Source organism: Phalacrocorax aristotelis, chromosome 7, assembly GCF_949628215.1.
Source record: "Phalacrocorax aristotelis chromosome 7, bGulAri2.1, whole genome shotgun sequence".
In the NCBI taxonomy this organism is placed as follows: Eukaryota; Metazoa; Chordata; class Aves; order Suliformes; family Phalacrocoracidae; genus Phalacrocorax; species Phalacrocorax aristotelis.
Genome location: NC_134282.1, coordinates 53,336,742 through 53,350,943, shown reverse-complemented (window position 1 = coordinate 53,350,943; position 14,202 = coordinate 53,336,742). Strand labels below are relative to the sequence as shown.

The window sequence follows — 14,202 nt, the reverse complement described above, 5'->3', positions numbered from 1 at the left end:
TAGCAGTGGCAAGAGGAGCAGACGCGATGCACGAGTCACTCTCCAGGCTGCAAACCTCCTCGGTCTGTGCAGCTTGCACAAGTGCAATGGGCCACCGAGCTGCTGGTGTTGGCTCCCGGCACAGATGCAGGGCTCTGGTCTCACGAAATACCATTATTTGCCCTAATAACTTCACACAGCACCTCTTTCCTACCAAGTTGCCCTGCGGAAGGGCTGTGTCCCTGCATCCCATCACTGCAGCCCCTGTGGACAGTGAACACCACGCTGCCTGTATTTCGTGGTCCACATGGGACTGGCACTCATTTCACGTGTGCTGCCACAGCTCATGTTTACTCCCTCTTCCCAAGCCAGTGAAAAGCAGCACCCACAGCCCTGGCTGCATCCCTCTACGGGCAGCACACACAGTCAACCTGCTGCAGACAAACATCACAGGCGTGTAACGGTGTCCCTGGACAGCTGATCTGATTGCCCACGGGCAGCACTGGGATGCTGATTAAGTCCTTCATCTTCTCACTCCTGCAGCTCAGGGGCTAAGGAGATTATTCTTACTGTACACTGTAGTAAAACAAGTTTTTTCATTTGTCCCAGAGCCTGATAAAGTTAAATGGAAAAAATATCCCATTGACTCCACTGTGCACTGGATCATGTATTTCAAGCGTGTTAACGATGCCTCTGCCACTCAGAGATCCACCTCAAAGCACCACCTGGGCGGCTGCAATGATTTCATCACATACCCTGGCTGCAGGGTTACAAGAGCAGCTCGTACCCATAAGCAATGTGGAAACCACTCCACGCAGACAGCACGGACGCCTCTCCAACCACTGCTGCCCAGCCCTTCGTCCCAGCTGGAACTGGGGGGCCTTTGACATGTTGAAAGGCTTTAGGATGCACAGCAGAATTAATGACAGGTGCTTGCACTGGTTAAATGAAAGCTGAGAGAGGGTTTGAATGGAATAATGGCATTCCTGGAGCCTCACAGCACTGACCAAAATGACATCCCTCGTTCCTGCTAGGGCTTATTCGCTGTGTGTGACATCTGGTTTTGGCCACGAAGGTGGCAGAAGGAAAAAAGACCCAGGTTCACCACAGCCCATCCCACACGACTGGTCCTGGTGCTCCTACAGCTGTCTTCACCACTCAGAGAAGGAACAGGGGCATCGGTCCTTTCCTGACCGCCCAGTGGAAACCCAGAGTAAACATTTGACATCCACTAGATCAGCTCATTCATCCTGTGACAACACATCCCTTATTGTCCACCAGACAAGCTCCGCTGTGTTTCGTTTGCCTGACCTTTCCAGCGAGACCCCGACTGCCTTCGGCGACACCACGCCCCGGGGCCGCATTCCTCCTGCGCTTCACCATACTGGTGCATTGTGCGGCGGGGACGCGCCGGCCTGGACGTCATCGCGCGGCCGAAGCATCGGACCCGGTGGGATGCACAGCCAGCAGACCTGCCGTCGCCGGGACGGCACGGCCGCCGCCAGCCCGCGTGGGCAGCAGCCAGAGAGGTGCCGGGACCCCACCAGCCCTGGGAAAGAAATGCCCACGGGTTTGAATACAATTAGCAACCCCAGGCTGGCAGCGCATCCATGGCATTTATTGTTCCAGGGCACAAGAGCTCTTTAGGGAGAAAAGTTTCACGAAGTGCCTTCGTGGAGAGATTAGACCATTTCCCTTCATTGCTATTATGCTCCGAGATAGAAGTGGCGACGGCGGCTGATGGAGTGTCTGACACTGCCTTTGTGTGCTCGGGGGCCTCCGCTGTTTAAAGCTGTTCCCAGCAGGGAAACTGACCCCACAGTTTACAAAAAGGGACATTCTCCAGCCGGGCGACGGCTGGGCTGCGGCTCTGGGGCTGTCTCTGAGCAGCCAGTCTCTGGCCACAGTTCAGCCGGGGCCGAGGGTGGGAGCAGTGGTGCTAATGGCTGAACCACAGGGGCAATCACAGCCACTTCGGGCATCCCTCCGTGGGAGAGGGGATGGATGCTCCAGGGAGATGGCTCTGCCCTGTCCTGAAGGCACAGGGGGACTTCGACAGCTTTGAGCATCCCCAAGCCTAGAGATGAACTTCCCTTACCAAACATCCCCAACCCCATCACTTCCAAGCTCTGCTCTTCCAGATGTTTACTGCGACTACCTGCCCCAGCATCATCAGTGAAGGCACCAAGGGGAAGTATATTTAGACAGGATTATGTAAGAAAGCTATTATTTAGTTATTAAGGAGCAGCACATGGGGGTGATGGAGCTGGGTAGCTCCAACTCGGTGCATCAAAATATTTTCCTTAACTTTGCCACTAGCTTTCTCGTGACCCGAGACAAGTTGCTTCACCCATTTTTTTCTCTTCTGTAAAATGAGCACACGCTGACCTCCTTCATTGAGATCTATCGTGAATCCCTGTTTGAGAGCTGGTTTTTTGCACAGAATGGTGCTGTATTTTGTATATGCTTATGGAAAAAGCACACATCATCTTGGAGGCATCTACCCCACAACATCAGTTCAACTCCAAGCCTCTGCAGTGACGGTAGAGGCAGAAGGAAGGGAGAGGAGACCAAAAGCAGCACTCCTGGAGAGCCGAGACCTGCCAGGAGCCACCATGCAGACAGACTTCTCGGCAGCCAGCGCTGTGCAAGATCTGTCTTGCTGCCACCCACCCCATTTCTCATTTTCCCTTTTCATGGTTTTGCGATTAAAAGCAATTATAGTCTAGTCATATTCATGGATTCACAGGGCACCGTGAATGAATGCATCAAAGACAGGGTTACACAGAAAACGATCGCCAACTCAAAGCCACAACACTTCCAGTTGCGTTCCTCGCTTGCGACGGGTCGAACTGATGGGGAGCTTGGATGTCTGGAGAACAAAAGCGCTACTCAAAGTATTCCTGCCTGACTTGAATTGCAGCCCTGACTGCTGATACAGTCTCAAGTGCAGTAATTATTCCTGGCTTTGAAGACTAACGTGTGCAGAGTGCACTTTCCACACCTATTTCACCCAAACGACAACACTTACCTCATCCTCTGGTACCTGCTCCTCCAAAGCCCTTTGTAGTCCTGCCAGGGCAGCTCATTACTGCTCTCAAATGCAGCTTCTTCTGGAACAAGAGACAGTAACTTCATGCAGGAGAGAATGCTAAATGAGAAAGGTTGCCCTGAATTACAGCTCACATCACCATGAGAAAGCCTTTTATTTTTATTATTATTATTTTGACCCACTTGATGAGGGGAAATTAAAGGATTAAGTTTCCAAATGGATGTCTATTGTGCACAGCCCTGGCTGGCCCCTGATCTGCCACCCTGAAGGACCCCCCTTCTCCCTGGTCTCTTTTCATGCAGACCATCTGCATGCATTATCAGTGCAACCCAAAGCCAAATCCAACAAAGTCCCTTGTTGGAGATGAAGGCATCTTGCCATTTTCATCAATACCTATAAAAATCTAAAGGGCAGGTGTCAGGATGATGGGGCCAGGCTCTTTTCAGTGGTGCCCAACGCCAGGCCGAGGGGCAACGGGCACAAGCTGGGACACGGGAAGTTCCACCTGAACATGAGGACAAACCCCTTCCCTGTGCGGGTGCCCGAGCAGGGGCACAGGCTGCCCAGAGAGGCTGTGGGGTCCCTTCCCTGGAGACATTCACACCCCGCCTGGACGCAGCCCTGTGCCCCTGCTCTGGGGGTGCCTGCTCCAGCAGGGGGTGGGATGGGGGGAGCTCCAGAGGCCCCTTCCAACCCCCACCAGCCTGGGATTCTGTGATTTTACTTGGAAGTGGCAGATCCAGAGGAGTGCTATAAAACCAGGGTGGGCTTTCCCAACATCAGTCCTGCAGGACAGCAATCAGATTTAGAAATCTGCTCTGCTACCCCCAGCTACATCCCTGAGGCAATAAGGAAGGTAAACTGACTCGGAAGAGATAACATCAGAAAACCCAAATAGCTCTGACCTGGTGATGTGGAAGAGAAAGCATGTTTGCCCAAGAAAATATTCTAAAGATGACTTCGAGTTGCTCTCAACCAAGGGGATTTGAGCCTGAGCACTGTGCCAACAGTGAATATAAGCTCTGCAGGGCAGCCCCGTGGCACTGGCAAGCTGGAGCAGCGTTGAAGCAGCCTCTGCACAACAGCACAGCCTAATGTCCCTTCCCAGAGGCTGATTTGGGACAGCTGATGCCCACCACACTCTGCTCCTACTCACCCAGTGCATGTTCAAACACACAAGGTGGCCATAGCAGACAAGCCCCATGAGATATGGTTGCTTGATCAGCTAAAACAGAACAAATAAGTTTTGTTTATTTGGCCCTGCAGGACCTGGAAGAGTCCCTTGCAAGAGGCTTGGTGTCCATGCACCACAAGTGCCACCAGAAAGGGAAGGGCAGGAGGTGACAAAGCGAAACACCAACCGAAGGCATTTTGTTTGATCAGTTTCCCACACCTTGCCCAGATGCCTGTGCTGGTGAAGACACAGGCTAAGGTCCACCAGCTCTATCTGCCAACAAGTCAACTCCTCCAGCCCAGCAGCAGATGCACATTTCTGAGGGTTTTAGGCAGTTTGGAGGCTTTAGCACCCAGGAGCAAGAGCTCCTTTGCCATGTGGGACTGTATTCCCAAACCCTGGCGAGGCACCCAGCCACCTCTATCAACATAGGGAAGCCCTTGGGAAGGCAGTGGGCAGGCTTGCAAGCCAGCTGTGCTCCGTAACCTCTGTTTCTATTTCTGTGGCACTCAAACTGAGATTTCACAGAGCCACTGGCATATGATAAAAAGGAAGGAGGTTTTAAGACCAAATGCACAGATGCTCTTTGCTCTGTTCAGCTCTCTGGTGGGGATAGCACTAGGATCAGGCTTTGCTTTCTGCTTTTCCCCAGAGAGGAGGAGCTGTGCTGGTGGACATCTGGCAAAGGGGGAAACTGCAGCCATTTACCACCAGTGACCCCACTCGAGCCATCCCCTAAGGGAAGGAGAATTTTGTCATTTTGGTTAAAAAGAGAGAGCATCACCACTGCCCACAGTTGAAGCAGGCAGGGAAGCAGGCAGGGGAGCCGGCAGCGCCTGCCTGGCACCAGCCCGAATGCAAGCTCCAACCACGAACAATGTTGTATCTGTAAAGCGCTAGTAACGTGGGGGGTGACGCAGGAACAAGACAATCCCTGCAATTATTTTAGACTTTTTCTGGTCCCTCAGAGTCTTGGTTAGGGAATAAATCCGCAAGTATTTTAGTTATTCAGGCTGACATCTGGCCGCACCGAGACGTGCCCAAATGATGCTTTGCACAGGCAGGGGCTGCACCAGTTGTCCTGAATAGGTACAACAGGTCTGGTATATTGTGGTGCATTTTTCCTGCTGCCCGGCCAAGCTTCATGAGTGACCCCAGTCCAGCAGCCTCATTTAAGAGCACATCAGCCTATTTCCTCAGCCATTTGTGCATGCATTTTGGAAAGGCACCACAGGTAGCTGTGGTTAGTGCTGCTGCTCATTGCAGGGATTACAAATCAGCATAACCCACTCCAGATCCTCCTGGATTCAGACTCCCAACCCTCCAACTCCTCTAAAACACAGGGCCCAGCTCCCCGGTGAAACTGGGGTTCAAAGCTATGCAAGTGAAGAGGTCAGCAGCAAGCCTGTTGCATCTACAGGTTTTGTAAGCAGTGCATTGAGGCAGTTGTGCTTACAGAGAGCTAAGCCCCAGGAATCTTCAGGGCTCAAATGTCCACAGATCGCACATCAATATTTTTAAAAACAACAAAAAAAACAAGAAACTGGGGGAAAAACCCCAAAACTCACTCCTAGAAGGGAAAAGACTCCAAACAGGTTTCTTTATTATACCGGTACTTGTGGAGATGTTCAGAAGGGCAGAACATCAACTCACCACCGGTTATAAACTACTACAAGAAAACAGATGCTCTTTAATATGATCATCTGTCCCCAGAATTAACAACTGTGCTGGCACATTAATGACCCAAATTACCAGAAGCGCTGCCAATCCGCTACATCTCGCAGTGCTTCACTCTACATTTTGCAGTCCTTGCTGATGTTTGCTTTTTATAGCGTATTTAAAAAAAACCAATCTCTAGTCCCCCAAACAGTACGCACACACTAGCTCGTTCAGAGCTACATCAAGAAAAGTAAAATAGCTTTGAGGCACAACTTCAGCATTTTAGGGACGGCATTTAAGCTATCAGAAGTTATCTTTGCTTGCTAAGCCCAGCGCCTTCTGAAATCAGCTCCAGACCCTGCACCTCTAATCCATGCCGACTGAAAAAGCCTTTGGGTGTCTATCAATACAATTTCAGCCTTAATTACAGAGCGCTATTAAGTAACACTATTGTTCCCTAAAAAAGCCTTTCGAGTTATTTATTCGGAAAGGATTTGGCAGATTGAGCCGAATTGCCAAACCTTTGCTAAACTGAATCCTCATTTTCCCTGTGATCTCAGTGAAACCATTTTTCTTCCTTTTTCCTTAATGCTTTGAAACCCGAAGTCTGAGTAGTTGTCACTAAGTGAGGATGACAAAGGGCTATTTTCCTGCCACTCAGAAAAACGGAAATTTTGCTAGCCTTCGCAGCGAAAAATAATCTGGCCAAAGCAACAAGGTTGGTGGCTTCTTTATTTCACGTCTGCAGTAAGCAACACACTCATATCTTTCACCTCAGGGCACTATAGAGAGCAAAATACATCATCCTGGCTTTAGAAGTTGGGGACCACAAAGAAATGAACCAGAAGCCTTGTTTTTCCAAGGTGGCCCCTAACTTTCTCTACTGCCATTTATTCTGATATACTGTTACGGTACACAAGAACGGAACTGCCCTTCATGAGAGCCTCACCCTCCCAATAGTGTGCAAACCCCCTGGAAAACTTCCCCTGCAACTGCCATGAGCCAGGACCACGCGTGTCCCAGGGATTCTCTGATGTCTGATATGGAGTCACGCTACAGCCTGGTGCAGACGCTTGCCACCATGAGTCCAGACCTAGCTAAACTTACATCAGGAACGAGTCCCTCAGACCTGCCGCAACAAGGAACTGGCCCACGATGAGGATTTCTGGATGACGTCGCAATCCAAATTCCTCCTGCTTTCACCATCAGCACAGCGCTGGAGACCAAACACCACTTTGGTATTGCGAGAGAGGAGCTTTCCCAGCAGTTTATTCCATCAGAACAGGTAACATTAAGTGACAATTCAACTTCCCGACCATCACATTCTTTAAACATTTTTAATTATAAACCTTCCTGCCCCCATCATTGTAGAAATAGCTTTTCTACTTGGTGCTTGCTGAGATGATTGTTGCATTTCTAAATGACACGGAGATGACACTTGTGGTTGATCTAGTCAGCATCCCATGATGAATCTTCAAGTAACTGTCAGGAAGACAAGCGTTAATAGATGGATATCCCTTCCTACACAGCACTGCACAGGACAGTATGGACCCTGATAGGCCTGCTCTGTTTCCATACAAGGAGGTGCTTTTCACTGCCAACAGCTAATTCCTAAGCAAATTCTTTTCAAATGTTAATTACAGTAGAACATGGTTGAATTTTACTGACCCCGTCAAATTTGACGGGCAACTTCTCATCTTACCCAGAGCCACTTAAAAGGAAAATAGAGTTGAATATATCTTCAGGCTAAAATATTTGTTAGTCTAAAAACCTGCAAGCTTCAACCATAACCTTGCAATTTCCCTTGTATGTATTTATGCTGATAACAGGTTCAGGACAGTAATTACTGGGCTTGTAAATACAAGCAAATATCAGGTCTTGGGGCCAAAGGCCAAAACAAGAGTGTGTCTGGTGTTCAGGAAGACTGGTAACTTATTGTTACTCAGTGACACACAGACAAAAGAGATTTTATTCCTAGATCAAGGCAAAGTACTAGACAAGAAGATGCTTGAAGATCAGGCTGTAATATTTTTAAGAGTGGGGTCTTGGAGTCAATCCCTCCTCTTTACTCCTTCAGGAGCGGAAGACCTGCAGGTTCCTTCCCACCAAACAGCAGCAAGGACCTATGATATTTATTCATCCTCACCAGTTTCTTCCAAGCCTTACCCACCTTGGGTACCTCCAGCTGTTTGGGCACACAGGAGAGCTTGCCTTCCCCTCGAGGCAGGTTTTTTCATTTGCAGCCGATGGGCTGACCACAGCATTTGGTCACTTGGGGGGGCACGCGTTTGACCCACAGCAAGGATCAGACACAGCATCCTTCTTGCTTTTTATTTTTTTTAAACACACCTGCCCTCCAGTTACCTGCCCATTTATCACCATCATCCCACTGGGCTGCAAAGCCTCAATAAGGCAAATCCTGCAGGAAACATGAGTGGGATAACTGGGGAGCAACTGCCCTGGATGAGAGCCATAAGGAAGAGTTGCACAGCCTGGAAGTTCTCCTGCTATGACCACAAGATCTCACTGTGGCTGAGGATTAAGGAAAGGGAAAGATCAGTATCGCTAGGACTGGAGGTGCATAGCATTGCATTTCCAGACCTGAATGAGTTCAGAGTAGGAACAAGGAACTGAGATGTTCATCCCCATTTGGAAGAGGTGACCTAGGACCACACCAGCTTCTCCCTGCATCAAGGATTTGCCACAGAAGTTTCTCCAGGGGTTCACCCACACACATCTGTATTTAACACACACCAGCATGTAGAAGAGTGCCAGAATTCCCACCCCCCACCCCCTTTCTTTTTTCCATCTTTGGAATAAGCTGCTCTGTGCAACTGCCCCTAAACCACCTGATGTCCGTGATGTTCACCCAGAGCACCCCATGCTCTCTGGCTGCCCCAGAGCAGGGTGCCTCCAAACCCTCTCCCATGCGTCAGGGTACTAGATCAAACCCTAAAAATATCTCAGCTGTAGACATGCCCTGTGCTTAAACCACATCTTCTGCCTTTCCACTGGAGGAAATTCTCTGCTTCTCCCCCTGAAGCACTACCCCCATTATTTTGACAGATGTAATACAAGCCTGCTCCAATAAATCTTACTCAAACTGGCCTCGCAGCTGAAGTGCAGTAGCTGCATGACGTACTTCAATGGAAACAATTAATGGTTGACAAACATTTAAAAACAAACAGGACATGATATAACTGTAAACAGCTTCTCACATCTGGTCATTGCTGCCCCACGGGAGTTCACATGAGGTCAGCTACAAACTGCTGCCCTGTTCGAGGGGCTCTCCCTCCCTGCGGGCAGCACGGGGCAGCTCATTCCTGCTGCCATCTGTCCCCCCTCCTCTTTTCTCCCCAAAGCCGGGAGCAAAGTTGCAGGAACTAAAGTCACATCATGGGGACAGCAGTGCAGATGGATACCACGACAGGCAGAGGTGGCTCAGAGGACAGCCACCACCTTCTCCAGTGAGCCCAAGAAGCTCCCGTGCTTTTCCAGTGGGTTATATTTCATTGAAGTGGGAAACTTCTGTGAATCTCACGTTGGTTAAGCTTGATGCCACCTTGTCAACCCATCCACCCCACCTCCACAGGTATGCCACCCCACCAGTATGACCAGCCCAAAGCCAGTTCCCCTAGAGACACCCTGAGGAAGTGGGACAGATTTTGGGCACATCTAATGGCTTTGCCTGCATTATACCAGTGGGAAGCAGTGAAATATTTTCCAGGAAGATCCAGAGAGCAAACAGATTTTAAGCAGGACCCAATTAGCGACACCCATCTCCCTATCACCTCTCAAAGCCAAAGGTTGCAGCTCCATCCTGCACACTGGGGACACGCCAGCCCCCAAGCCTTGTTCCTGTATGGTTCTCTCTCCTAACATTTCCCAGCCAAACCAGGGCAAATTTCTTGTGTTTTGAGCACTGAAGGAAAGCCCTCGCCCCCCGCACTGTGCTTACATTCATGGCTCTGGAGTAAGCACAGTGACACTATTTCCTCAACGCATTTTTTCAGCTTCACATGTGGAACAAATTAGTGGCCACATCCACCCCACACATGCTCCTCACTCCTCTGGGTGTTTTCCACAAGCTCCTGATGGTTAGCAGCGGCTGGATCCTACTTAGTTCCCTCCGCTGTTTTGCTACAAAACCTGAGCTACCCTTCCAAATAAAGACAAGCAGGGATGCTCCATTTCTATGCCCTTTTGTTGGTTCTCCCCAGGCTCCCTTTGATCAGAGCTGGGATCCAACCCCTCCAGCCACAGCACACTGGTCCTGACGTTTCTTTTTAGACAGTGACAAAGACCCAAACCTCAAACTCTGCATAAGCGCCGCTCCTGTCCCCTGAGCAAAGGGACGAGCTCTGCTGTGGGTCATGTCGACAGACCCACCAAGGGAAGGGGGAAAGCTGGCAGGGTGAGGCGGCAGAGCTCCAAACCTATGGTCCTGCCTCTGCCTACGGCCAGTTTAATCCCTGGGTGTCATTTAGCATTTTGTACTAGCACAGAGGAGAAGTAATTACCAGCAAAGAACAGCAGAATCCTGGGAGAGCAATGAATCCAGCTTCCTGCACAAGTTAATCTAAGTCCTAACTCTTCTGTTTTGCATCCACAACAACTTTTCTTACTTCTCCCTTTTTGGTGAGGATGTAAGTCTTTGTCTTTACTATACTTTGATTTCTTCTCCTTTACCAGACCTTTGTATTTGCCTTCCCTCAGCTTTGGCTTCTCCCTTTGCTTCCCCGAGTCTGTATTTTCATTTTTTGCCCCTTTTTGTGCTTTGTGCTTTGGGGTTTGTCATCATTCCCTTCTCTGCTGATGCACCTTTCCTCCTTGCCGTGAGCCCTTTGAAGTGTCTTGTTCTTCCCTGAAGCAGGAGACGTCTCACCCAGGTCCACACATTTCCACCTCCAGACAGAGTGGCTATGGGTAACGCTATCATGTTTATTTAAGCCCCAGGGCTGGAGCACTGCTGGTGGCCATGCACAGCCCTGGGGACTCCCAGCTGCATCGAGCTTTGTCTAGGGCAACCTGCGTTCTCCCTCCCCAAAAATCAGAAGAGATGCATTTGATAGCCCCAGCTTCCCACAGAGAAGCAAAGCCACTCTTGGTGGTATTAATGAGGTTCCTGGAGCACGGAGGCACCAAGGACCGATGGTCTCCAGGTACGGCCACACCTTGGACAGAAAGGTCCAGCTCTCCTGCTCCACAGGACACAGCTTTGGCCATGCTGGGTATGTTTTTAACTCTCAATTCAACCTCTGGCCCCAGGCTAGTGGAAACAAACCCCTGCAGTAAGTGGTTTTTGCAGGAGCAGCCAAAAGTATCTGACAGGTGTTATCTTTCAGCCCAAATCTTAAGCTGCCATTATCTTCGTCAATCAAGTTTCTCCTGATGACTGGCAGAGCCTGAGCAAAGCTTCTGATCCCGCAGGTAAAACCAGAGCCCAGGAACATTCCTCTCCCAAAGGATAAAGCACCAGCTTTTGTGAAATGAAGATTATTTTTTTTTCCGCAGCATATCACCACTTTGAAACACTAGTCTGAGCAGCTCTCCATTTCAAAGGCTTGTGCACTGACAGCCGTCACAGCTGGTGGCACCCCAGGGTCTGCGGCACAGCTACAATCAGGGTTTCCCTCTCACCCCTGTTTTATAAAAAAAGATTTTAAACCACCTGTAAAGTCAACAACTGTGCACTCATAGCAAGTTGCAGGACAGGTTCTTGTTTTATCTTGAAAGCTTCTGGTCTCACAGCGAGTCACTGAAAGCATCAACCAGAGCGTTGCACAAGCACGTGCCAGCAGAACTTTAGACATATGCTCAAAATAGTGCTACTAGGAACATTGATTTTTCTAGATCTACTTCTGGCTTGCTTCCTGTGCTGGCTATCACAGCACAGACAAGGGTAGTAGCTCCTTTTTTCCCCCCCAAAAAAAGCCTGTCCAGAAACCTCTTTGTACATCACCCAGCTGCACAGCCTCAGCTTTGCTCTTATCGCTCCACAGGAAATTCAAGCCACCATTTGGAGGCATTGGGCAGTCAGTGTTTGCCTTCTGATCCCCAGCAAAGTCTAGTTTTTGGGTAGTCCCAGCCCACCCCAGGTAACATCGAAGCTCATTCCAGGGCCCACAGGACAACCGATGAAATCGGTGGCCATTCCTATTCCCCTTCCCTACCCACCCCTCCCCTCCAGGCAGAGATTTCAGCAGTCTCGATCCATGGTTTCAATCAAACCACATGCACCAGGGGACAGCACCTGCTTAAATCAGTTCCAAAACAGTTTTAAATAAGTTATTACAACTTGCACTGAGATGTGGCTTGGAAATTGGACTTTTGGTTTTATGACAGGAAGAGGGAAGGCAGAACCATGAGATGCATTTTCTTTTAATACTTGATAGGAACAAATTTGGGAGTGGTTTATCAGGCATATGCATGGCACGTGGCCTCTTGGGTATGTACTTTTTCTCATGGCTGAATCCTTTATTGAGGTTTTAGGTTTGGACTGTGCAGCCTTTGAAGCTGCCAGCTGAGGCTGCTCAGCAGGAGGATGTGTTCAGGACCCAGAACCTAGGGGAGCTTAACCCACATCACAGGCGTCCCAAATGCCACTTCCATCATCTCATAATCCCCCAGTGCAGGATGCCGTGGCCATTAACGCAGAGATAGTCCCACTCGTGTGGGAGTTTAACCTCTACCCACTTCGGGTCTTTACCCAAGCTTCTCCACAGAGAAAAAGTTTTCCTCACATTAATTTCTAAAGGGTTTTTTGAATGCTGACCACAACTGAAATAGGGCAATAACTCCCCAGGCTTATTCTAGCTGTTTTCAAGTGTCCAGGCTGCTGCTTAAAACCCATTATGGCTTCCAGCTGAAAATGGGAAAACGCCCAGAAGTCTGTATTTCTAATAAATAATTCCGCTGTGGAGCTCTCTTCTCACAGACCCTGGTTAGCCTTTCCGGATTAGCACCCGGGAGGAGATACCTTTTACAACAAGCTGCAGCTTGGTTGTTCACATTCATATGACCACAAATGTCAACCTTCAACCCCAGCATCTTTATTTTCCATGAGGAATCATAAACCATCCCAGAAAGCAGCGTTGATGGCAGGTAGCTGCTGCAAGCAGGGGGAGAGGATGCGGCTGGGCTTTGGGTCCCAAACATGTTGCAAGCAGAGATGGGCACCTTCTTCCATCCCTTCTGTCAAAAGGTAATATTGTTTTGCTTTTTGACATTGCAGCCTTTCTGTACAAATAAATCTTGGTTTAAACACAGCTGAAATGTTATGTAAACAGCTTCCAAGAGAAACAGCATGTTTTCACTGTTGATTATATCTGAGCTGCTTGTACACATGAGCAAGTTCCTAAGAACTGCAGAGATTTGCAGCCTCAAATAGCCCCAGATTTTTCCTGTCAAGCCCACTAGCCTCAGTGAAGTTACTCCAGAGATGACTTTGGTCCAAGAAAAAACATTTTAGAAGGAATGTTTCAGAGCGAGGCAAAGCTCAAAGCCATTTGTAAGTCTCATGGGATACCACTAGAGTTGCGATTATCAAAGGAGAAGGCAGTATCATTTTAGCAGAGGTCAGTTTGGCCTGTCCCCAGGCACAGACCAGCGCTGGTGGTTTGTGCTGGTCGCTTGGCTATGTCTAAGCTCATGGGGTTTCCTGGCGGTGCTGTGGATATGACCTGATCCTAACGCTGCTGCCCATCGCTCAGGCCATGAGTGGGATATCGTTACCTTTTCCTTGCAAAATACACCAAGCCATTGCCCGGTTCATGGTTCAGCTCCAGCTGAGCCTCCAGCCTGGGTCTCAAACACAGCCAGCTTCATCTCAGGCTGGCCCATGTCCCCAGAACAGTGGCTGTCCCCTCTCCCCACTGCAGTTTGCACAGCTGCAATTTTCCTCAAGGTTTCACAAAAGCTTTCCAGCAACATCTGGATGTGCCGATTACACAATATGATATACTGATGCACTTCACATCTTCACACCCTTCATCAGTGCACATGGAAAAGGCCATATAAGAAAAGCCAGATTTAAGTCTCCAAAATCATCTCTGCACAGAGCTTCTCAACCCAGACAGAAAACAAAGAACATTTACACCAGCACTGTGCTGGACTCCAGCTATGTTTGCATGCAGATATTTTAAATCCCACCCCATAGCAGAAACCAGCAGCACTATTTCCAGTTAGCTCCGCTACAGCACAGATATACCGGCTGTGGTTTGGCAGCTGCAGAGTACCCTTGGCCCAAGCCCAGCTAGAGCCAAACCCAACTGCCAATGTCACAGCTGCACAAACCTCTGCAAGTCATGCCTGCTCGCCAGCGTGACACCGACACATC

The 14,202-nt window shown here is 49.3% G+C and overlaps 1 long non-coding RNA gene across 1 annotated transcript in view; it reads right to left on the bottom strand.

Moving 5' to 3' along the window:
- The window catches only part of LOC142059544 (uncharacterized), an 87,890-nt gene that overhangs the window by 55,619 nt on the left and 18,069 nt on the right, over positions 1-14,202 (bottom strand). The window contains exon 2 of the long non-coding RNA XR_012661403.1: positions 3,011-3,092. This is a non-coding gene — a long non-coding RNA (uncharacterized LOC142059544). The remainder of the gene's footprint in view (positions 1-3,010; positions 3,093-14,202) is intronic.